This window comes from Tachypleus tridentatus, chromosome 4, assembly GCF_004210375.1.
Source record: "Tachypleus tridentatus isolate NWPU-2018 chromosome 4, ASM421037v1, whole genome shotgun sequence".
NCBI lineage: Eukaryota > Metazoa > Arthropoda > Merostomata > Xiphosura > Limulidae > Tachypleus > Tachypleus tridentatus.
In genome coordinates, this window is record NC_134828.1 from 29,933,987 (window position 1) to 29,959,896 (window position 25,910).

The 25,910-nt window shown below is 34.2% G+C and overlaps 1 protein-coding gene across 8 annotated transcripts in view; it reads left to right on the top strand.

Moving 5' to 3' along the window:
- LOC143248778 (uncharacterized) overlaps window positions 1-25,910 on the top strand; it is a 250,392-nt gene that overhangs the window by 163,193 nt on the left and 61,289 nt on the right. The window contains exon 1 of one of the 8 annotated variants that reach the window (XM_076497482.1): window positions 18,257-18,367. The exons of the other annotated variants lie outside the window; for them this stretch is intronic. The gene's annotated coding sequence lies outside the window, so the exon portion shown is untranslated. Of the gene's footprint in view, window positions 1-18,256; window positions 18,368-25,910 lie in introns of those variants that run through there. 8 annotated transcript variants of the gene reach the window in all.

Sequence of the window (25,910 nt, forward strand, 5' to 3'; positions counted from 1 at the left end):
ATCACGAATAAGCAATTACTAGGTTTCATGTTATATATATTAGCTTCATCATAGCCTGAATTAATACGTAATAAATTAGTGCGTTTTTATATATTCGATTTTATTCGATCTACTTTTCTGCTTTCCATTAATTTCACAGCATGTTTACTAAGGCTTAACTTAGCGCATCTTAAAACATTTTATTATACTGCATTACTTTACTTCGAATTATTTTAAACTATTTTATTGTGTTGTTTTAAATCAACTTTTAAACATAAAATGTCTCCCCGAGTCAGCAGTAAATTTGGAAGTTTATAACGCTAAAAATCTGGTTTCGATCTCTGTCTTCAACAGAGTACATACAGATAGCTCGTTGTATAATTTGTTTGTTTTTGAATTCCACGCAAAGCTACTCAAGGGCTATCTGCGCTAGCCGTCCCTAATTTAGCAGTGTAAGACTAGAGGGAAGGCAGCTAGTCATCACCGCCCACTGTCAACTCTTGGGCTACTCTTTTGCCAATGAATAGTGGGATTGACCTTACATTATAACGCCTTCACGGCTGAAAAGGCGAGCATGTTTTGTGCGACGGGGATTCGAACCCACCACCCTAAGATTACGAGTCGAACGCTTTAACCCACCTGGCCATGCCAAGCCCCGTTGTATAGATAACAAATATCTATTATATGTTCATCATCATCAAGAAAAAGGCTTAGACATATTTTAAATTCTAAGTTAAATATTCATATACCATCATTAAACTGTTCTGGTGTTTAACTATACTTTGAATTTTATTTTATCTCTTATCCATGTTGTAGTTGCTACCTACATGCTTAGTGTGGGTAAAGTTTGTTTATTAGTGGGAACAAATGCTGTTTAACATCATACTACGCACGCACGTTTATTTCATATGGGAAGGCGTGGACAACATGACGTATGGAGATCGTTTGATGGTAGCAAATGTTCATTAACATTCTGAAACACACGTACATATATTTCTTATTGGCAGGCGTACACAACGTGAAAGTCTAGACGTGCAGAGAAATGATACTAAACGCGTTATTCTCTCTACAGGATTTCGAAATAGTACCATGAATATAAAATTTAGAACACTTGGATTCCTTAATCTCATATTTCAAAAATTTAGCAAATAAGACAATGACGTGTTTAGTTTTAACGCTTTTTTGTATAGTGTGCAACATAAACGCAATTCATTTGTAAATTTTATGTTGCAAACAATAGGTAGAAAAATGGGCCATATGTTTAAACACGTATTCTACCAAAGTAGTGAACTATAGATATATTTTACATTGAGAAAATTTAAATACTCTAAAATAACTATGATGACTGCTATGAAACTGATGAAGCAGTTCTAAACTTTAAAGTGAACCTGATATACTGTAGAAAATACACCGTGTACCGTAAACACAATGATGAAACAGCTATAAATGGCACCATGTGATGTATAACGTAATTTATCCGACATATATATGATTTTACTTTGGAAATACAACTATCCAACACTGTTCTTCAGCTCAGTGGTCAGCATTCACATTAGGAATGCTATATGGAGTGTAGGTTATGTCTCCGGCGCTCGGTTTGCGACATGTGGGTCTTGGGTTCGAACCCCACTGCCGAACATACTCTCTCTTTCAGCCTTGTGACGTACGATACCACTATTCGTTGGCACAAGACTAACCCAAGTGTTGGCGGTTGGTGATGTTGACTAGCTGTCTTCCTTGTAATCTATCAGTTCAAAATTAGGGACGGCTGGCGCAGAAAGAACTCGAGTAGCTCAATAAACAAAGTTATGTCCACGATACTTGTTTATTTAGATTTGTTTACTTATAGTTGAATAAGCATCTGCGCATGACCGATTACTTCCATAATTTTAAGATAAATCTGAGGTTTCTTAACAAGTTAAATATCATATTCTAATGTAGTTGTGTTTGTGTTTTCTTATAGTAAAGCCACATCGAGACCACCGAGGGAAATCGAACCCCTGATTTTAGCGGGGACCAACTGCAGTCGCTGTTTGTTATTATTAAACACAAATTTGCTACAAAGGGATATCTTTGCTCTGCCCACCACGAGTATCGAAACCCAGTTTCTAGCAGTATAAGTCTGCAAACATACTGTTGTGCCACTAGGGGGCTCATATTCTAATATATCAAAATTCAATACCAATACAGACTTGTTATGTTCATTCACGTTGAATAAATGGTACACTGATAGTTTTTGCTTCAACATAAAAAAATGTAAATGGCCGAAAAAAATACCGAGATGTAGAAATGTACTTTTAAACACTTTTCAAAAACTGTTTTACCTTACAAATGTTGCTGAGATATACTTGAGTCGCTTGAGTTAATTGAAGACTCGTTTAAGTCACGATATAAGTCATAAGGTCCTCGAGCAATGGACTTACCGAAAGAAAATGTAATATCATATAGACACTTACTAAACATATTTCGTGACATTCAGATTACATCGAAACATGTAAGACATACAACATCGTTACGAAATGCTATGGTTACTTTTCTATAGCTAACGAGCTAATGACCGTTTGGAATTTGACATGGATGCAATCTTTTGTAGTGTTAGTGTGCAAGTGTAAAAGCTGGTAAAAAACCTTGTTAGAATAGCGTATAAATATAGTAATTAAGTGGTATTGAGCTTTAAGTAACATGTGGTACGGTATATTTGATTTAAGGAAAACTATAAATAAAGCTAACTATAAATTACTTGCCGGTTCTGTGTGTACATATTGAAGTCTATTTCTGTGAAAGTTTGTCGAGTTATCTGTTGTAATTTAACATGTCAAACTATGGCACGCCACTACAAAAACATGTGAAAAATCAATACCACTTACAAATAAATGGCTTAAGTATGGACAATTCCCTGTCACCAGTTCTAGCCAAGATTTTTATGACACAAACTGAACCTTAAGCGATCAATTCAGCCTTGCACCCACCACTAAACTGGTACAGATATGTTGACGATACAATTGTTGGATTCACATCTACAGAACACATACTTAGTTTTTCAATCACGTTAACTCAATACGCCTTAATATTACGCTCACCTGTAAACAGGAGAAAACTAACCAAATAGCATTTATTAGCGGTAAGATCACTAGAACTGATACACAATTCAGAACAGAAATCCACAGAAAAATCACCCATACTGGACTATATATTTCCTGGGACTCAGCACATGAAATAAAACAAAAACTCAACATATTAAGAAACCAAATAAACACAGCCATAAAACTATGTTAATCTGATAAAATTAACGATGAAATCAACAAAATAAAACAACACTTAACAACAACAAATTTCCTCAAAAAACCGTGGAAAAAATTACACACACACACACACCTAGACCAACAACAATAAATCCCAAGATACAACAAACTACCAAACATTACACTGCTGCATACCATACATTCCTGATATTAGCGGAAAATAACCAAATTTTGGAAGAAAATTATTACAAAACAAATGACTTGAGACATTTTGCCTGGCTGGTTAGACCCGTTTCATTTTGGTTCTTTTTAATATATAAACACCACGATTACTATGTCTACACTGACAACATCAATATAATCTTTTGAAGATTGGATCTAAAATTTATGTTTAGTTGTTTCTTTTGTTTTTCCAAGCGTTGAGATTTTTAATTTAGTTTTGTCAAGTCACTTTAAAACTAAGGAGAATACGGTTACACTTCCTGGATGTCTCATTTCCGATTAACAGCTCGTATAAATTGGAGGATATTAAAAGACAACAACAACAACCCTCCTTTCCATGAGGGTGACACATTCTTCTAGAGAAGGGAATACCATGGATTGAGTGTGCAGTTTTTATAAGGGTTTTTGTTATTTTGGTTTAAGCACTTTGTTACTTGGTTAGAACTGTAAGCCTCGCATCATAAAAACTGGTGCAGTCTTTTTTTTTTACACAATAGAACCACATATAACGATTTAAAAAGAAGAGGTTTAAGCCTAGAGGGCAAGGCAAACCCAAGAAGCAGGTAGTTTATTGTAAATAAATATGTTATTTAAAAAAATGACTAACAATAAATTTGGAACAAGGATGGCAGTTTTTTATGTTTTTCATTATCCTGTATGTTTATGTAGGTTCGGCATGGTCAGATGATTAAGGTACTCGACTCGTAGTTTGAGAGTCGAGGGTTCGAATCCACATTACATCAAACATGCTTGCCCTTTCAGCCGTGGGGGCGTTGTAATGTGCGGTCAATTCCACTATTCGTTGGTAAAAAAGTAGACCAAGAGTTGGCGGTAGGTGGTGATGACTAGCTGCCTTCCCTCCAGTCTTGCACTGCTAAATGAAGGACAGCTAGCGCAGATAGTCCTCGTATAGCTTTGCGCGAAACTCAAAAAACAAACAAAAAAACAAACATAGTTCCTCAGCAGAAAAAAATTGCTTATTAATTTGCTAAACCAACAAAACTAATACAGTAAGAATGCAGTTCAAACAGTTTTTTTTTCTACACTTGGTGATCTTATTTTTGTTTGTGGTTAAGGGCCAAAGTTCAGAAATGGGCTATATATACTGTGTTTCTTTGGAATCAAGCACAAAGATAAATAATGGGCTATCTCTGCTTTGCACACCACGGGTATCAAAATCCGATTTCTAGCGGTGTGAGCCTGCAAACATACCGCTGTGCTACTGGGGGCGCCCGATGCTGTGCCCACTTCGAGTATCGCAACCTGTAAAAAATGCATTATTTGTTTTTTATATCAGATGTCTTACGCGAGAACCTGTAAAAAATGCATTATTTGTTTTTTATATCAGGTGTCTTACGCGAGAACCTGTAAAAAATGCATTATTTGTTTTTATATCAGGTGTCTTATGCGAGAACCTGTAAAAAATGCATTATTTTTTTTTATATCAGGTGTCTTACGCAAGAACCTGTAAAAATTGCATTATATATTTATCCCTTTCAGTAAGACAGCAGTATGTCTGCGTACTTTCAACACTAGAATCTGGATTTCTATACCCGTGGCAGGCAAAGCACAGATATTTAATTGTGTAGACTTGTACTTAACTGCAAACAAACATTTATTTATTTATTTAAAGTGCCTAACGTGAGGGCCTGTAAATGTCGCATTATTTGTTTATTTATATCAGGGGTCTTACGTCAGAACCTGTAGACGTTGCATTATTTGTTTTGTTTTTTTATATCGTTTCTTTTCAAGTAGATTACGTCAAGCCAGCAGGATTCCAACACTAATTTTTATATAATTGTTAACGGTAATAAAGGCGAGCAGGAAATATAGATTTACAAAGCGTATTGCATACAACATAGTGATGCCAAACTACTTAGCCGGAACCTGCAATACTAAACCCTTTTCCATTTTATTTTTATTTTTTCAGAAAACGTAAAAGCGTCAATAAGATGGCCTCTGTAAAAGTATAGTAGTCAGCTGGGAAGCTCAGTATCGAATGTCTTAAAAGCTCTGAACGAAGCCACATAGAGCGTACGTTAACTAGACAGACGAGGCCTACGTTTTTAGATTGTATAGTTATGTTGTTTATATTTTTTATGCCTGTTGTGCTTGTACTCTTATTGTTATGTGTTTTAAATGTAATGATTTATCTCTTGTTTTCCAAACCAAGTAATCATATCACATTGGTAAGATACAACCTACCGATATCGAAATCGACATTGTTTTTAAGCCTATTTATTTTATCAAGTTCAAAAATAACAGGCAAGTTCACATGAAGTTGTTAACGTAAAAACTTGTCGAAGAGCAAACGCTAATAAAAAAACACTAATTTTTATTACAAAGTTTAGAGGGCGCTGCTAAATACAATTTACTTAAGCTTTCAACTATCGTAAACATACCACACTTGAGATTTTATTGATTCACAAGAAAAAGACGAATTCACGGGCAGCAATAAAATACTTCCACTCGAGAAGACAATGATTGTGAAACTGTGCTTTATAATCAGTGATTTAGACAAATCTTAACCTCCTGGTCTTGTCGGACCTGATGCATGTTACATAGATCTCATTATTTCACGAGGAAAAAAAATACTTTGTACAATAAAATCATGTTGATCACATGAATGTTCTAATTTTATTTTAAAAGTCTTACAAGACTCAGTAAATTTCGGGCATGTCTTTTATTCTTCCCTCCAGTAACTAAGAGGTAAGTCTATAGGCTTATAACGCTATAAACCCAGGTTTCCATACTCGTGATAGATACAGCACAGATAGCCCATTGTTTATCTTTGTGCTTAACAAGAAACGAACATTCTATAACGTGGTTGTGGTCTCTCGCTGGGATAGTAGTAAGTCTACGGATTTACAACGCTAAAATCAAGGGCTCGATTCCCTTCGGTAGACACAGCAAATAGCACGATGTGGCTTTGCTATAATGATAAACACACACACACACGGCCATCTAAACTCGTAATCTGAAGGTCAGAGGATCAAATTCCCGTCACACCAAACACTCGCCATTTCAAGCGTGGGGGCGTTGTAATGTAACGATCAATCCCACTATTGATTTGGTAAAAGATTAGCCCAAGAGTTGGCGGTGGGTGGTGATTACTAGCTGCCTTTCGTCTAGTCTTACACTACTAAATTAGGGACGGCTAGTACAGATAACCCTCGTGTAGCTTTGCGCGAGATACAAAACAGATCAGTTGTTTAAAACTTTTCTGGTTCTTGTTTTCATTTATTTTGTTTTTTTATTGGGGTTTCACTGCTTCTCTCTCTTTGGTTTATTTTAACTTTTAAACGTTAGTGACAACTTCTAAGAGGTTAATCTTTGGAGTTCTTTTCTTTATATATTTTGTTTGGTATGACTTTTGTCAACGGTTGTCATATCACTTGTCGTGTGGCATTTTTTGTTTTATCTTTTACTACATTTATTTGTGTTGTAAAGCGTAATATGTTTATTGTTGATTAGTTTGGTGGAACTATGTTATAATTGTCAAGTCAGGATTTACTCTGGTTGTTTTCATCTTTAAATATTCTTGCTGTTGTGTTAAATAACCAACGTATCTATTCTGCTATTTAATGGATTGCCCTACTTTGCGAGGCCTGGCGTGGCCAGGTGGGTTAAAGCGTTCGATTTCTAATCTGAGGGTTCCGGGTTTAAATCCCCGTCACACCAACTATGTTCGCCCTTTTGAAAACAAACAAACAAATTCTCGAGGGGAAGAAACAACAACAAACGAACGTGTAACCACAGCAGACGCCATTTTCATTAAAATCTATGTCGCTTTACAACTTTAATTTTCTAGCTTCTTAAGTCATGGTGTTTGCCAAGTAGTAGAGCTCTGAAACGTGACTCTAACAATTTAGTGTTCGTCTCGCTAAAACATACACACACACATACTTGTTGTTAGGGAAACCTGATTCCAGAATGGAGTAGATAACTAGAGGATGAGGTTACAGTATTTTCTTTCAGAAAACGTTTTCCAATTAAAAAGAAACACAGAAACAAACAGAATAATTGTTTGAGTCATTAAAAAAATACACATATTAACCGGCAAAGTAAATACCCTATTACAGTACCTGACATTATAATCTGCACATCAAAACTTATTCATGAGATGTTTTGATGCGAGTTTTGATGACATACATGCGTTACCCTCGGTGGACACAGAAGATAGCGCGACGTGGTTTTGCTATAAGAAAACACGCACATACATGCGTGTTGAAGCCGTTGCGTACATTGGTAGTTTCAAAGTTTTCTTATTGGAATGCCTGCTATTCGTTATTTTTTTTTTATCGATTCTGCCTGAAAACAAACTTGTTATCTTACTTTAATGATGGTCGCTAACATTTGTCATCCATATCTTGAAAATAAATTAAAATTGTGGTCGAAATCGATAAGTGAAATCTTTTGTCTTTGTTTCATGTTATTTTGGAAACCTAAAACAATAAATCCTTGCTAATTAGGAGAATTTGGGAAACATTTTGTTTCAGCGTACTAGCTGTTCCGGTCGTGTCTGAAAAAAACGAAATTCAAATGATTTTCCGTGAGTTTATTATTATTTTTAATAATAAGAGATTACAGTATATCGTGAACATAACGAATAATTTGGTAGAAATAAAATATTGGCACAAGACGAGAATACTTCACAATGAAACAAAACAAGAAAGAAGCGACATCCTTTCACTAACAATTATGCACGTATGAAAGATGTGATGCTTTATGAAATCAATGAGCAGTTTTTACACGTTTCTATTTTCTACTATATGCATGCAACAAATACTTATTCTGCACGTCTCAGTTTACTATAAGTTATAACAATTGTTTATTTCTGTTTTGGAACGTTTTAATGTTTCTCTCGTGAATGATCGGTAATCAGCCTTGATAAATGTTATTTCTGTGTATCTAAGACAATATATAGCAACCAATCACTTGTGATTACACACTTATACAGATGAATGCATGTATATATGTATCTATTTCTTATGTTTTACCATGTAAGCGATTGGAAAAACGCTATAAAAATGGATGTACCACATATTATTAATTTATGCAGCATATAGTAACGGTTGTTATCTATGCAATCTCTAATCTTGCTTACATAGAATAGGTAACCTTAAGTGACAGTAATGTGAATATATATATATAATATGATAACCTTTAGTGGTACCAGTGTGGATCCATAGTTATAATTCAATATCAGTTAAATATATGAAGCCGCATACATAAATATATGTGGAATAGAATAACCTTTAGCGGCGGAAGTATGAACAGATAATCATATGTTAAAATAGGATAACCTTCACTGACAGAAGTATGAATACATAGTCATATGTTAAAATAGGATAGTCTTCAATGACAGAAGTATGAACACACAGTCATATGTTAAAATAGGATAACCTTCAATGACAGAAGTATGAATACAGTCATATATTAAAATAGGATAGTCTTCAATGACAGAAGTATGAACACGGATGATAAGTTAAGATGGGATATTGTTGTTTTTTTTTGGAATTTCGCACAAAGCTACTCGAGGGCTATCTGTGCTAGGCGTCCCTAATTTTGCAGTGTAAGACTATAGGGAAGGCAGCTAGTCATCACCACCCACCGCCAACTCTTGGGCTACTCTTTTACCAACGAATAGTGGGATTGACCGTCACATTATACGCCCCCACGGCTGGGAGGGCGAGCATGTTTAGCGCGACGCGGGCCCGAACCCGCGACCCTCGGATTACGAGTCGCACGCCTTACGCGCTTGGCCATGCCAGGCCAGAGATGGTATAACCTTCAATGACAGAACTATGAACACATAATGATAAGTTAAGATGGGATAACCTTCAATGACAGAACTATGAACACATAATGATAAGTTAAGATGGGATAAACTTCAATGACAGAACTATGAACACATAATGATAAGTTAAGATGGGATAACCTTCAATGACAGAACTATGAACACATAATGATAAGTTAAGATGGGATAAACTTCAATGACAGAACTATGAACACATAATGATAAGTTAAGATGGGATAACCTTCAATGAGAATATTAAGAAGACGAAGATAGAAATGAAGCCTCATTGGCCTTTTTTACTTGTATGTGATCGTTTCTCAAATTCTGTTTATTATATTTTAATATGGGTAATATTTTACTTTAGAGCACTTATTTTTACTGTTCGTACAACTATTTTAGTGGTAGAGGTATAGTTTGTTTGTTAGTTTTGAATTTGGCACAAAACTACACGAGAGCTTGTTCTGTTTTTGTTTTTGAATTTCGCGCAAAGATACTCGAGGGCTATCTGTGCTAGCCATCTCTAATTTAGCAGTGTAAGACTAGAGAGAAGGCAGCTAGTCATCACCACCCACCGCCAACTCTTGGGCTACTCTTTTACCAACGAATAGTGGGATTGACCGTAACATTATAAAGCCCCCACGGTTGGGAGGCGAGCATGTTTTTGGTGCGACCGAGATTCGAACCCACGACCCTCGGATTACGAGTCGAACGCCTTAACACGCTTGGCTATGCCTGGCCTGCACGAAAGCTACTGGACCAATGAGAGACATACTGTAAGTTTACATACCGTTATCCTACGTTGTATCACTCCACGCAGTAAAACATTTTTTACATTTATGGTTTTAAATTTCTGGACTTCAATATACAAACTAATGAAAAATTATGACTATAATCTTTATTACCCAAACATTCACCTTATTAAATGAGGGCCGCGGCATAGCCAGGTGGTTAGGGCGCGCGACTCGTAATTCGAGGGTCACGGGTTCGAAAATTCGTCACACCAAATATGCTTGCCCTTTCAGCCATGAGGACGTTATAATGTAACGGTCAATCCCACTATGCGTTGGTTAAAGAGTAGCCCAAGAGTTGTCAGTGGGTGGTGATGACTAGCTAGCTACCTTATCTCTAGTCTTACACTGCTAAATTTGGGACCTTTTGCGCATATATAGCTCTAAAAACCAAAACTTCTCTAAAATGAACTGATATATCCATAGGAATCGAACTGCTTGTTGTTTATAAACCAAAACGCTACTGCACAATGCGTTATTACAATCTGGTTTGGCCCGGTATGGTCAGATGGTTAAAGCACTCGACTCGTACTTTGAGGGTCGCAAGCTCGATTTCCCGTCACCCAAACATGTTCGCCATTTCAGCCGTAAGGGCGTCATAATGTTTCGGTCAATCCCACTATTCGTTGGTAAAAGGGTAGCACAAGAGTTGGCAGGGGGTGGTGATGACTAGCTGCCTTCCCTCTAGTCTTACACTACTAAATTAGAAACGGCTAGCGCAGATAGCCCTCGTGTAGCTTTGCTCAAAATTAAAACAAACAAACAAACAAACAAACATTTACAGTTTAAACATTACAGAAAGTCATTTAAATCTTAGGAAAAATTATGAAACAAGTCTCCGTTTGTCTGCGACTGTTTGGTTGTTTATAGAAATAATTCTATAGAATAACTATTGTTACTGTCTTTGAATTTTTGTTTATAGAAATAAATATTGTTACTGTCTTCCATGGTTGTTTATTGAAATAAATATGTTACTGTCTTCCATGGTTCTTAAACGATGTAAGAAGGAAAGAGACAAAATTCTCACAAAAGAGTGTGTCCAGCGCCCACCATGGAGGCAGAAGAACCCGCGCATTAAACTTTTTAGGACAGTAAAATTGTACCTGTTCTATCCAAACTGACATCTTCACTCGTTATGGTTGCTAAAATGGACCTTTCGGCCCAGTAAACCACTGTAACGGAATTGGGCATATCATCCGGTACCGTTGTTAAGATAACAAATAAAGATTTGAAACTGACAAAGGTTCGCAAGCATCCAGCCACATCACAAAACCAATGTCTGTTTCAATGAGAAATAAGGCAAAAGAACCATAACAAACAAACTAGAACCTTAGCAATCATTATCCACCACATACCTGTGAAGTCTTTCGATGTAGCTCCAAAGGACTTTTTTATGTCTTTGGTGCGTTTGACAGACATTAGTTACCTTATAGAAAGTTGTATACAAGAAGAATGAGACGACACTGACATCACTGCAGGGCAACTGTTAAGAAAGACATAATACATGATCGCCAGGAGAACACGAGGTTCATTACTAGTATATTGAGCTTAAGGACTTCATCAAAAAGTGTAAATGGTAATCAATAGTGACAGCGGGCACATGTGAACAAACCCTTTATTTCTATAAAACTTAAGCCTTAGCACTTTTCGTAAGTTTGGATTTTTTGTCATAAAGTATATTCTATTTTCGCACTGCAGAATTTTCCATTGTTTACACCAGTTTCTACTTATTTAAGCTTTGATGTTTCATACCATTGTTTGATTGTCCTTTTATTTGTAAGTTTGTTCTTTAGTTTTTTTGGAATTTTACACCGATTGCCCCGTGAAAAAGATATACTAATTATTAAAGACCTCTCCGAGATACCCATAGTGAGCAGAGCACAGATAATCCATTCTGGAACTTGACATTTAACAAAACCCAATCTAGTTTTTCTAAATTACTTTAAAACAGTCCGGAGAGACCATGTGGTTAAGGCACTCAACTCGTAATCCGAAGGTCGCAGGTTCGAATCCCCGTAACACCAAGCATATTTGCCTTTTCAGCCGTTGGGGCGTTATAATATGACGGTCAAACCCACTTTTCGTTGGTAAAAGAGTAACCAAAGAGCTGGCGGTGGATGGTGATGACTAGCTGCCTTCCCTCTTGTCGTACACTGCTAAATTAGGGACGGCTAGCGCAGATAGCCCTCGTGTAGCTTTACGCGAAATTAAAAAACAAATGAATCTACTTTCTGTTGTTTTTTTTCTGTAGGTTTCTGAAAAAGATCGTCGTTTTGTTAATCTATGGAGACCCCTCAGTGGCTTAGCGGCATGTCTGCGGACTTACAGCGCTAAACATCGGGTTTCGACACCCGTGGTTGGCAGAGCACAGATAGCCCATTATGTAGCTTTGTGCTTAATTCAAAACAAAAATTATCTATAGGTTTGATTATTTCTACCAAACTTTTATTTTATTTAGCCCCCCAGTGGCTCAGCGGTATGTCCGCGGACTTACAACGCTAAAAATCGGGTTTCGATACCCGTGGTGGGCAGAGCACAGATAGCCCATTGTGTAGGTTTGTGCTTAATTCAAACAACAAACAACATCTTTTATTTCATTTATCATTCATTTCACATTTTAAGTTATGACATATATATATATATACGAATTAATTAAATGTATTTATATAATCTGTATCTTAACGGTTTATTGTCGCACATTTGGAGTTTACATTTATTGGTTGCACGTCCTTTCTGTTTTGTTAACTTATAATTAATTTGGTTTAGTTTCAAAGCCTCAATTAAATCTCATGTTGTTATTTACAATTATTTTTTATCATTTCATGTTTCAATTATTTTAAAGATTTTTTGTTGCTTCATTAACGCAGAATCTTTTAGTTATTCTTTGTCCGGAATAAAAGACAGTTTATTACTCATCTAACTAGATATTGTTTTAGTTATTCTTTGTCTGGAATAAAAGACAGTTTATTACTCATCTAACTAGATATTGTTTTAGTTATTCTTTGTCTGGAATAAAAGACAGTTTATTACTCATCTAACTAGATATTGTTTTAGTTATTCTTTGTCTGGAATAAAAGACAGTTTATTATTATTACTCATCTAACTAGATATTGTTTTAGTTATTCTTTGTCTGGAATAAAAGACAGTTTATTACTCATCTAACTAGATATTGTTTTAGTTATTCTTTGTCTGGAATAAAAGACAGTTTATTACTCATCTAACTAGATATTGTTTTAGTTATTCTTTGTCCGGAATAAAAGACAGTTTATTACTCATCTAACTAGATATTGTTTTAGTTATTCTTTGTCCGGAATAAAAGACAGTTTATTACTCATCTAACTAGATATTGTTTTAGTTACTCTTTGTAAATAAAGACAGTTTATTACTCATCTAACTAGATATTGTTTTAGTTACTTCATCTAACTAGATAAGACAGTTTATTACTCATCTAACTAGATATTGTTTTAGTTACTCATCTAACTAGATATTGTTTTATTACTCATCTAACTAGATATTGTTTTATTACTCATCTAACTAGATATTGTTTTATTACTCATCTAACTAGATATTGTTTTATTACTCATCTAACTAGATATTGTTTTATTACTCATCTAACTAGATATTGTTTTATTACTCATCTAACTAGATATTGTTTTATTACTCATCTAACTAGATATTGTTTTATTACTCATCTAACTAGATATTGTTTTATTACTCATCTAACTAGATATTGTTTTATTACTCATCTAACTAGATATTGTTTTATTACTCATCTAACTAGATATTGTTTTATTACTCATCTAACTAGATATTGTTTTATTACTCATCTAACTAGATATTGTTTTATTACTCATCTAACTAGATATTGTTTTATTACTCATCTAACTAGATATTGTTTTATTACTCATCTAACTAGATATTGTTTTATTACTCATCTAACTAGATATTGTTTTATTACTCATCTAACTAGATATTGTTTTATTACTCATCTAACTATTGTTTTATTACTATTGATATTTTTATTACTCATCTAACTAGATATTGTTTTATTACTCTATCTAACTAGATTTGTTTTATTACTCATCTAACTAGATATTGATCTATCTAACTAGATATTGTTTTATTACTCATCTAACTAGATATTGTTTTATTACTCATCTAACTAGATATTGTTTTATTACTCATCTAACTAGATATTGTTTTATTACTCATCTAACTAGATATTGTTTTATTACTCATCTAACTAGATATTGTTTTATTACTCATCTAACTAGATATTGTTTTATTACTCATCTAACTAGATATTGTTTTATTACTCATCTAACTAGATATTGTTTTATTACTCATCTAACTAGATATTGTTTTATTACTCATCTAACTAGATATTGTTTTATTACTCATCTAACTAGATATTGTTTTATTACTCATCTAACTAGATATTGTTTTATTACTCATCTAACTAGATATTGTTTTATTACTCATCTAACTAGATATTGTTTTATTACTCATCTAACTAGATATTGTTTTATTACTCATCTAACTAGATATTGTTTTATTACTCATCTAACTAGATATTGTTTTATTACTCATCTAACTAGATATTGTTTTATTACTCATCTTTATTGTTTTATTACTCATCTAACTAGATATTGTTTTATTACTCATCTAACTAGATATTGTTTTATTACTCATCTAACTTATTACTCATCTAACTAGATATTGTTTTATTACTCATCTAACTAGATATTGTTTTATTACTCATCTAACTAGATATTGTTTTATTACTCATCTAACTAGATATTGTTTTATTACTCATCTAACTAGATATTGTTTTATTACTCATCTAACTAGATATTGTTTTATTACTCATCTAACTTATTGTTTTATTACTCATCTAACTAGATATTGTTTTATTACTCATCTAACTAGATATTGTTTTATTACTCATCTAACTAGATATTGTTTTATTACTCATCTAACTAGATATTGTTTTATTACTCATCTAACTAGATATTGTTTTATTACTCATCTAACTAGATATATTGTTTTATTACTCATCTAACTAGATATTGTTTTATTACTCATCTAACTAGATATTGTTTTATTACTCATCTAACTAGATATTGTTTTATTACTCATCTAACTAGATATTGTTTTATTACTCATCTAACTAGATATTGTTTTATTACTCATCTAACTAGATATTGTTTTATTACTCATCTAACTAGATATTGTTTTATTACTCATCTAACTAGATATTGTTTTATTACTCATCTAACTTATTGTTTTACTCATCTAACTAGATATTGTTTTATTACTCATCTAACTAGATATTGTTTTATTACTCATCTAACTAGATATTGTTTTATTACTCATCTAACTAGATATTGTTTTATTACTCATCTAACTTATTACTCATCTAACTAGATATTGTTTTATTACTCATCTAACTAGATATTGTTTTATTACTCATCTAACTAGATATTGTTTTATTACTCATCTAACTAGATATTGTTTTATTACTCATCTAACTAGATATTGTTTTTTACTCATCTAACTAGATATTGTTTTTACTCATCTAACTAGATATTGTTTTATTACTCATCTAACTAGATATTGTTTTATTACTCATCTAACTAGATATTGTTTTATTACTCATCTAACTAGATATTGTTTTATTACTCATCTAACTAGATATTGTTTTATTACTCATCTAACTAGATATTGTTTTATTACTCATCTAACTAGATATTGTTTTATTACTCATCTAACTAGATATTGTTTTATTACTCATCTAACTAGATATTGTTTTATCACTCATCTAACTAGATATTGTTTTATCACTCATCTAACTAGATATTGTTTTATCACTCATCTAACTAGATATTGTTTTATTACTCATCTAACTAGATATTGTTTTATTAGTCATCTAACTAGATATTGTTTTATCGGTTTTGTGATATAAATAAACATCGCGCCTCTTGTTACGTTTTTATATCAAATAAACGTCCTGTCAAATTTATAAAAGAGATAGATTTATCAAACTATTCTTTTGTTTGTTTTGTTTTTAATATTTCGCGCAAAGCTACTCGAGGGCTATCTGCGCTAGCCGTCCATAATTTTGTAGTGTAAGACTAGAGGGAAGACAGCTAGTCGTCACCACCCACCGTCAACTCTTGGGCTACTCTTTTATCAACGAATAGTGGGATTGACCGTGACATTATAACGCCTTCACGGCTGAAAAAGGCGAGCATGTTTGGTGCGACAGGGATTCGAACCTGCGACCCTCGGATTACGAGTCGAACGCCTTAACCCACCTGTCCATGCCGAGTCTCTATACTTTTGGACATTTGTTTTCCATACATTTGTAATATTACTTTTCTTGATTAAAGACTCAAAAAGAGAAGCCACACGTTTCACTCTGCATGTAGGAATTTTACTTATAAATTTATAATCAAAATTAGCATTTCAGTTTACTCTTATATATATACATGTATATATTTAGGTATAAGAATACATAAATATCAAGATAATTTTTCACAAATACTCACAATGATTCCCATGAGGAAAAGATATCTTGAACAATTTGATTCGTGAGATATCTGGTCATCAGCCACATTATTTGTAACTCAGTTTGAGGTGCATGTCACTTATAACATGGAATGTAGTCAAAAGACGAATATTTTGTATTTATATACTAAAACCAACAGTCGCTGCTCTCAGTTTTTATCAATTGACGAGAGGAAGGCAGCCAGTCAGCAACACCCTACCACATACCACCCACATGATAAGTACTCGAGGATCGCGCGTCCGTTACGTCCTTTGTTTTCTTCATGATCATAAATACTCTTAATAAACTTTCTTGTTCTTAAGTATTCTAAACGTTTCCACTGTGAACTAGGGTATTTAATGGTTTATAGCAGTCTGTTGTACGTCAGAGTTGTTACAGCAATTAGACTTTCACTTCGTCCTTCTAACTGTTCTGTTCCTTCAGTTCTATACCCTAATGTTTTACAGGATGAATCGCCTTTTATTCGGATCTTATTAATCATCTTTCGCTGCCAGTGTTGACATTTTTGTAGCGTTTCTAAGCTATGAATTTATTTTACCAGCATTCTTTGTAAGTAATATGATTATTTGATATTATCTGGATATTATTGATAGAGTATCAGTCTAGAATAAAACGTAATCTTCAATAAAGAGGACAAGCAATATAAATAAAACCAGCTAAGGATAAGCTGGGGTAATTGCAATTTAATAATACTTTTACCGGGTTGCTCTGATCTCTTCAGGGTGAGTAGAATCATCTGGTAACGAGCAAGTTCTCTGCTGGCTCTACCAGTTGTGGATAATGATGGATTGAATATTTCTCTTATGGACTACTCACTCCAGAGGGTTTCAAAGAAGCAGTTAAGATTCTAGAACCTTTAACCAAACGATAAGTAATTTTAGTGTGTATGACGTTTTCGTCTTTCTTTTGTGTAGAGCTTTGTATATGACATATCTCAGAACCAAGACATTAAAATACTGCCGTATGTTTTAGTGTATTTTGTCTAACGAGATTCATCTTTATTTCAATTCTGTGTTTATTGGTAGAAACGTTAAAATACGGCCTCATGTGCAAAGTACACTTATATAATCAGCTATTGAAGGGCGACAGGAGGGACTTTGAAATCAAAGAGAAAAAATATTTTATTATCTGTACAAGTTAAAATCTACCTTATGTTCTCCAACAAGATGTGTATAATTAGGTTCGATAGGTTATATATTTGTGTACTTAAGGCCTCTTAGCCTAAAGCAACAGTGGTTTAAAGAAATACTCTCAGATCAGAAAAAAACCGAACTTATTTTAGTTTTCTGACTATTCCTTTAAGGCCAAATTATATTATATTTTTTTCTACTAAAATCCATTATCGTTGTTTAAGAAGTGCCAAAAGAAGTTATACTTCGTTGTTTTTTTTTTCAGTTTCACATCTATAAGATTTTATATGGACATAATATCATCAAAATGTTAGTTACTTAGAACCTGAACCAAAGCTTTAATACATCTGTTTTTCTCTGTTATTAAAAACTAAGATTGCCTTTGTGTAAGGAAGGGAAATCTTCAGGTGGCTGTTAATGTTGGTGTAATGTATCACGCCGTTTTTCAGGAAATGTGACAAGAGAGTGCTTGTTTTGTATTCTTTTGATAGTACGTTATCCGATTAAAACTGTACGTTGGGAGGAAACGTGACAAGTGTGTGGAAACAAGTTGCTTAGCGTTCATCTTGGAACTGGTATTTTTAAATCAGTGCTTCAACGACATCACAGTTTTTAATGTTAACTACTACGAAACGGTAATTCAAATTCTACATTACCAAAAGGAAAATAAAATAGTGATTTTTGTTTTCTAATACGAAGATTACATTTGATTAACAATGCGTAGAATGTTATCTAGTTAATAATGGGAATAAGGCTATCTAGTTATAAATGTGAAGAAAGATATCTAATTAAAAATGTAAAAACAAAATATCTCCAGTTAACAATGGGAATATGGTTATTCAGTTAACTATGTGAAGAAAGATGTTTAGTTAATAATGTCAAGATATATGTCCAGGTAACAGTGTGAAGAATGTTATCTAGCTAACAATTGATAAAAAGTTTTTAGCCAATAACAGATTAAATTTATTTTTTGTCTCAAAATCTGAACAGGGTTTTAGTAACACGGATTGGCTAGTAGAGATTGCTACTAGGATTACTTCGTGTCTAAGCAATACGTTTACTTATATAAACATTTGCACAGTTTCCTTTTTGCTTCTGCGCATGCTTTAATCAAAATTAAGTCTTTTTTTTTTTGCTTTTTTTTAAATCAGTTGTCTCTTCTATTCAAGCCATCAAGCGAGGGAAAGAGTAACTGTCTTGAAACGTCCATAACGCTTTGAGTTTTATCATGTAATTTTTTGTACTTCTATGAGTTTAGTAAGACATAACTTAAAAAAAATGTTGTGATAAATATTATATAACTGTAAGGCATCTATATAAATCTATATATATATATATAATATTTTAGTGTCAATATACACACATAAAACGTAAAAAACGAAACAGAACCAATCACGTAACGAAAAGAAACGCTCTAGTTTCTTAGTTACATGTGCTTCCTTTCAACAAATTCATCCAATAGTTTGCTAAGCCTTTTTTGTTCGTTGTTTCTGTGACGTTTAATATTGTCGTGTTGTTCAGTGGTTATTAATATTCATTCTCAGCGATAAGCCTTCGCTTCTGGGGAAGTTAATACTCTGAAAAACTATCGCAGTTCTTAATTAACTTATAATACATTCATGAAATTTCAGAATTTATCGTGTATAAAAGTGAAGCGCAGATTGCAATCATTGACTAAATTATTATTTAATTGTATACGAAACAGAGATTTCCCGCATGTCAACGCTTTTAATGAATATCCTCTTTCACCCCGGTCTTCAGGTATAACTGACGCAATCAAATGCGCTGTTCGAGATTTTTGTTTTACCAAGAACCGCTTGACTACTCTATTCTATACAGTTTAAAGAGAATCAGTGATGGGAATAGTGAATTGTTTATCCTAGTAGAATCGTCTCTGGGGACGAGTCACAGTCTTATAGAAGAGAAAAGATTAAGTAAAATTACCTTGGAATAAAATCAAAATTGGACACTTTCATATTTTTGCATGTAACTCATAGTGTGAAGTGCCCCCGGTGATTTAGTAGTAAATATGAGGGTCTATAAGGCTAACAATCATGTTTCCCTACACGCGATGGGCAGAACACAGACAGCCCATCATGCAGCTTTGAGCTTTGCCTTTAAAAACAAAAACTTTTCAACCATTACAGAAAATGGCCAAAGTAATTGAATAGAAAATAAGACACTTTGTCAGCCTGATAAATCAGGGGTCTCTAAAGGGGGAGTTGCAGAAAAGTGTCGGGGCGAAGTATATACACAAAATCCACATATGTGAGGAGGCTATTCAGTATCTGTAGGTTCATTAGGTGGGTGTTTCAATAGACATGCGGAATGTGCTCGAGGATATGAAAAACCCTACGCCAGACTACAGTTAGTTCTGGAATATAGTAGTAAAAATTATTCTATGAGTGTAATTTTCTATTAAACTTCTGTTATGTCTTGTATCTATGACAAACAGCAACAAAATTATTCTACGAGTATAATTTTCTATTAAACTATTGTTATGTCTCGTACCTATGACAAACAGTAGTAACATTATTCTATAAGTGTAATTTTGTATTATACTGCTGTTACACCTCGTATTTACGACAAACAGTAGCAAAATTATTCTATGAGTGTAATTGTGTATTAAACTGCTGTTACGCCTCGTATCTATGACAAACAGTAGCAAACTTACTATATGAGTATAATTTTGTAGACCCCCCCCACTGACTCAGCCATATGTCTGCTGACTTACAACGCTCAAAACTGGGTTTCGATACCCGTGGTGGGCAGAGCACAGGTAACCCATTGTGTAGCTTTGTGCTTAATTCAAAACAACAACATAATTTTGTATTAAACTGCCGTTGCGCCTCGTATCTATGACAAACAGTTGCAAAATTATTCTATAAGTGTAATTTTGTATTAAACTGTTGTTATGTCTCGTATCTATGACAAACAGTAGCAAAATTATTCTGTAAGTGTAATTTTGTATTATGCTGCTGTTACACCTCGTATCTACGACAAACACTAACAAACTTATTCTATGAGTATAATTTTGTAGCCCCCACTGACTCAGCCGTATGTCTGCTGACTTACAACGCTCAAAACTGGGTTTCGATACCCGTGGTGGGCAGAGCAAAGATATCCCATTGTGTAGCTTTGTGCTTAATTCAAAACAACAACATAATTTTGTATTACACTGCTGTTACGCCTGGTATCTATGACAAACAGTAGCAAAATTATTCTATCAGTATAATTTTATATTAAACTGCTGTTACGTCTGGTATCTATGACAAACAGTATTGATGTTTGTGTTTTATGCAAGAGTTCTATCAATTCATATCACTTTAAGTATATTCTCTTCGTTTGTTTGTGCCTCCCAGTGGCACAACGGTATGTCTGCGGAATAGCGCCCTCTAGAATCCGGGTTTCAAAACCCGTGGTGGGCAGAGCACAGACAGCCCCTTTGTGTAGCTTTGTGATTAATTCCAAACAATCAATCGCTTGTCCGTTGTTTTTCCACGAGACTGATTTAAAGAAACTGAACTACTTTATATTATCAATAACATGAAATTTATCTTTTGTTACTTGCTACTATTTAATTCACGTCCCCCTGGTGGTACAGCGGTAAGTCGACTAATTTACAAAACTAAAATCTGGGGTTCGATTCCCCTCGGTGGCTCAGCAGATAGCCCAATGTGACTTTGCTATAAGATGTGCACACGCATTTCCTTCACATGAATTAAATAGGTCTGCAAATTTAAACGTCATAAAAGTTGTTTTGGTATAATTAACGGACTTTTCATAAGCTAGCTAGCTAGCTACGTATATTTCGAAAATAATATTCATTTTTTTCTATCACGTAAGAATTTTTTACAAATTCTAGGAGAAAAAAAAACATTTTTACTTATATCATTTATCCCTTATTATGTTTGCTCACAAAAATGCAAACTGAAGATATGAAAGAACACTGATGTCAACCGAATGTTTATCCTCAATCATCCCGACTTGTTTTGTGAAACTACGTCTTCTACCATTAAACTGTTGTTTTTGTTTTATGTAATGCGTTACGACGTTTTGTGAAAAATCTGCACGCCATGGAGAAATTGGATAACGTTTGCGAATTCAGGAACCACTATTGAACAAGTTCAAGATAGTGAAACCTTCGCAGGCTTGTGTTATTACTCTGAGTGAAATAAAACATAAGTTACTCAGGACCGATGATTTCAATACGAAGCACGAAATTTAAACGAAGAAATTTAAGCCTAACATTTGATTTTTTTTCGTCGAGACCTACGTTCTTGATATTTGTTATTTTTTTGAATTTCGCGCAAAGCTACCCTAGGACTATCTGCGCTAGCCGTCCCTAATTTAGTAGTGTAAAACTAGAGGAAAGGCAGCTAGTCATCACCACCAACCGCCAACTCTTGGGCTACTCTTTTACCAACGAGTAGTGGGATTGACCGTAACATTATAACGCTCCCACGGTAGAAAGGGCGAGCATGTTTGTTGCGGCCGGGATTCGAACTCGCGACCATCGGATTACAACTCGAACGCCTTAACCCACCTGGCCATGCCGGGCCCGTTCTCTATATTAAATTTGAATTATTATCATATATTCAGTAGCTAATTTACGAGTTGTTCAGTATGAGACAAGTTCCTGTGTCTAATTAACCGGCGGATGTCTCAGAATAAGATTCAATTATTTTAACTGTTAGATATTTTAATGGATACTAATTTCTAAAGTATTAAATAAAGCCTATAGAAGTGTTTGAAATTGTATTTGTGAATTTGTAGACCTGTCCTTTTCACGCTTAATTCATACGAATCTTTAGGGATATGGACATCCGTTATGAGTTACTCAGCGTGCAAATTAAAATAGAAACTTTTAATCATGGTATTGCCTACTCTTATCGATTAGACACTAACTGAAATATGTTTAAGAGCTTTCAGCGCTTCCAGTTAAAGAAGACATTTAGGAAGTTCGCAACACAGTCTGTTTCGTTACATTGAAATACTTTCATTAACTCTGGTATTTATCGTCTTCTGATCATTACTTCCACTGTGGTAAGTTAAACATCCCATGTTTTAAATAAGGTTTTTCTGCTTAAGTGCATATAGTCATGAATATTTGATTAAGACTAGTCTTGCTCGTCTAGTCAACACACACTTCTATAGTTGCCATATAACGACTCTTGTATGCGTAGAGAAGAAATGTTTTAAATACGAAATGAGAAAGTTTGCGTTTTCTCCACAATATGATAGTAGTTGTGTACATTATTTCTTGAGCTTTTGTTGTAACACCAGTTTCACAATCTAGTCTGCTGTGAACATTTCGGTATCACCAGACAACGTGACCTTGGTGAAGAAAAGTGCGCATTATAAACACGTTTGGACTCGCCATTAAATGAGAAACTAACGTGGTTCTCTAAAACACTGTTTCCCTCAGTTACGTTGAGAAAATTCCTTGTTGTCGAAATCATACATCTAAGTTAGGCTTAACTGAGCATCAAAGCTAACATATAATTGTTACAGAACGCCGATTAGCCCTCTAGTAGAACATTGAATTTTAGAGTCTGGATTGAATCCACAAATTATGTTTTGCACATTAAACTGGTGAGGCGTGAGGCTGTAATGACTGGCTGCCCTCTCTCTGGCCAATATTTTAAAATTAGAGACGATGGTAGATAGATAGTCTTAGTAGCTTTACCATATATTCATAATAAAATATATACGCTTTTTGATAATAGCAAATAACTTGCATAATGTGGAATTAATTCACGGTAAAGCTCATTATGATTTTTACATAGAGTCAGTGAGAGGTTACATTAAAACGAAATTTTTATTATATATTGTCTACCTCATCTTCCTTCAACATCAACTCTTATTTGGTGACTTTTCTTCTCTCTAGTTTTCATTATCTCCTCATTAACAAAACAAATGCTTCTTTAAAATAATCCCCACTTATCGAAGGAAACGCAAAACTCCGATAACACGGCTGAGTGATGTCATCCCAGATTTGCATCTAAATGGCCAATTAACGTCAAGCGGTATCGTTCATCAGGGCTAAGTTTAGACTTACGATTTTCACACTGATTCAGCCTATTATATTCTTAAACTATCGGCGAATTTTCTTGCTCAGAAAGTTTCATATTATCAGTCACTGGATGATAGAGTCGATTATAAACTGTGTATTACGTGTGTTACATTTGAACTTTATCCGCCCAATCGTTGAAAAATGACGACATCTTTAAGGCCTAAGATGTGATGTGCCAGTAAAATGTAACATCTTAACATGTTTCTTTCTAAAAATATATGTTTCGGTTTTAAACACGTCCTTGTTGTAACCAGACTAATTATCTAATTTTCTCAGAGTCGGTTTAACTGCCAACTTGTTATTCGACTCATTACTAGTGGTGTTTATTTGATTCATCATGTTGTAATATTACTTTACCTATCAGAACCTTTAGTAAGACTAACTGACAAATAAAGTGAATGAAGACACTCATTTTCTTTCTGACGTTTATGCGACCAATGTCTAAGTAATTAGATTAACTATGATATTAATGGTATTTTTGCTTAATGTGTATGCCATTACGTATTACGTAACCAATCAATTTTATGCACAAATAACAGAGTTCGTTTTTAATTTTGTGCAAAGCTACACTAAAGCTACCTGCGCCATCCTTCCATAATTTAGTAGTGTAAGACTAGAGGGTGAGCATCTAGTCTTAAATGCACATCGCAAACTCTTGGGCTACTCTCTTACCAACGAATAGTGGGATTAACCGTTACATTATAATGCCCCTACGGCTGAAATAGCGAGTGTGTTTGAGTTAAGGGGGATTCGATCCCTCAGATTGCCCCTAACCACCTGGCCATCCCTGGCCTATCTAATATGAACGTGGCCTACATTTCCAGGTTAGAGACCCCTGGCAAAAGGGAAGACTTCAGCATCTACCATTACAAAGTCTTTACCTAGTTCCTTGAATCGAATAACGCATTTGATTGTCACGTTGACAACAGGAAAAAGTTGAAAGTGAGAAGGGTGTTCAGTGGCATTATTGTCTGAACCTTGGACCCTGTGATTTGTAGCTCGGCACACTAGCCATTAGGCCACAGTCAGTTCAGTTCATAATAATATAAATGTCAAAGCCTAGATCAAGTTTTTAGAAAATGATAAATTGGAAATTTTTAGTTGTGTTAGAATCTTTTCTCATTCTTTCAAAACCGCTAGAGAACAATAGTATTTCCATCAAATATTTACCCAGAAATAAAGTCAATACGTAAAGACCAATTTTCACTTACAGCTGCAGATAGTTTCTACAAGATAATATTAATAAAACAATCGTCATCGCCAATGATTGAACGATAAACTTTAGAGGTTATGACGCTAAATGTTGAGGTTCGATTCCTTCAGTCGGCACGGAGTAAATATTGGTTTGTTTGACACAAAAAAAATTCAGAGTAATAATAAAATGGCTTAAAAACTTTGAAAGAACAGAAGAAAAATATGTGAAGACGCATCTTTTGATTGTCTTCCAATCGGGTTTCGACACCATGGTTGGCAGATCACGAGTAGCCCATTGTGTAGTCTCATGCTTAATTTTAAACAAACAAACATTTTATTATAAATACTCTGAAATAGCAAAACAAGTTTGACTAAGTTTTTCTTATGACTTTGGACAAAGTGAAAAAGACTTCACTTTTTCATAATATCCAACATTGTTGTTCTTACATGCACTGACAGTATTTATCACTGTTTTAAAAATTAGCGCATGCGTCTTTTAGGTTACTTTATAGCTGCCCTAAACTTGTTTTTAAGCCATCTTTAGCTGCAGATTCTGAGTGCATAATAAGAGAATGAGAGAAAGAAACAGTTGTAAGCTTCGATTGTGCTGTGAAAGACGTAAAACCTTCTTAAGGGTCTGGTTTTATGTAGAATTTCTGGTTTATTTTTATATGTTTTCTAAAGCTCGGGGGCCTTAGTAAACCTTGAACCAACAGAGCACGAACGTCATGGCGTGCTTTCTTTCTCTGTCTAATGCGAATCGCCTTAATACCATTGTATCTCAAGTCTCTGCTCTGAAGAAAAGTGTGCTGGGTGTGAGAAATGACTTTACACGCGGGTGCCCACCGCCAACTCTTGGGCTACTCTTTTACCAACGAATAGTGGATTAACCGCACATTATAATGCCC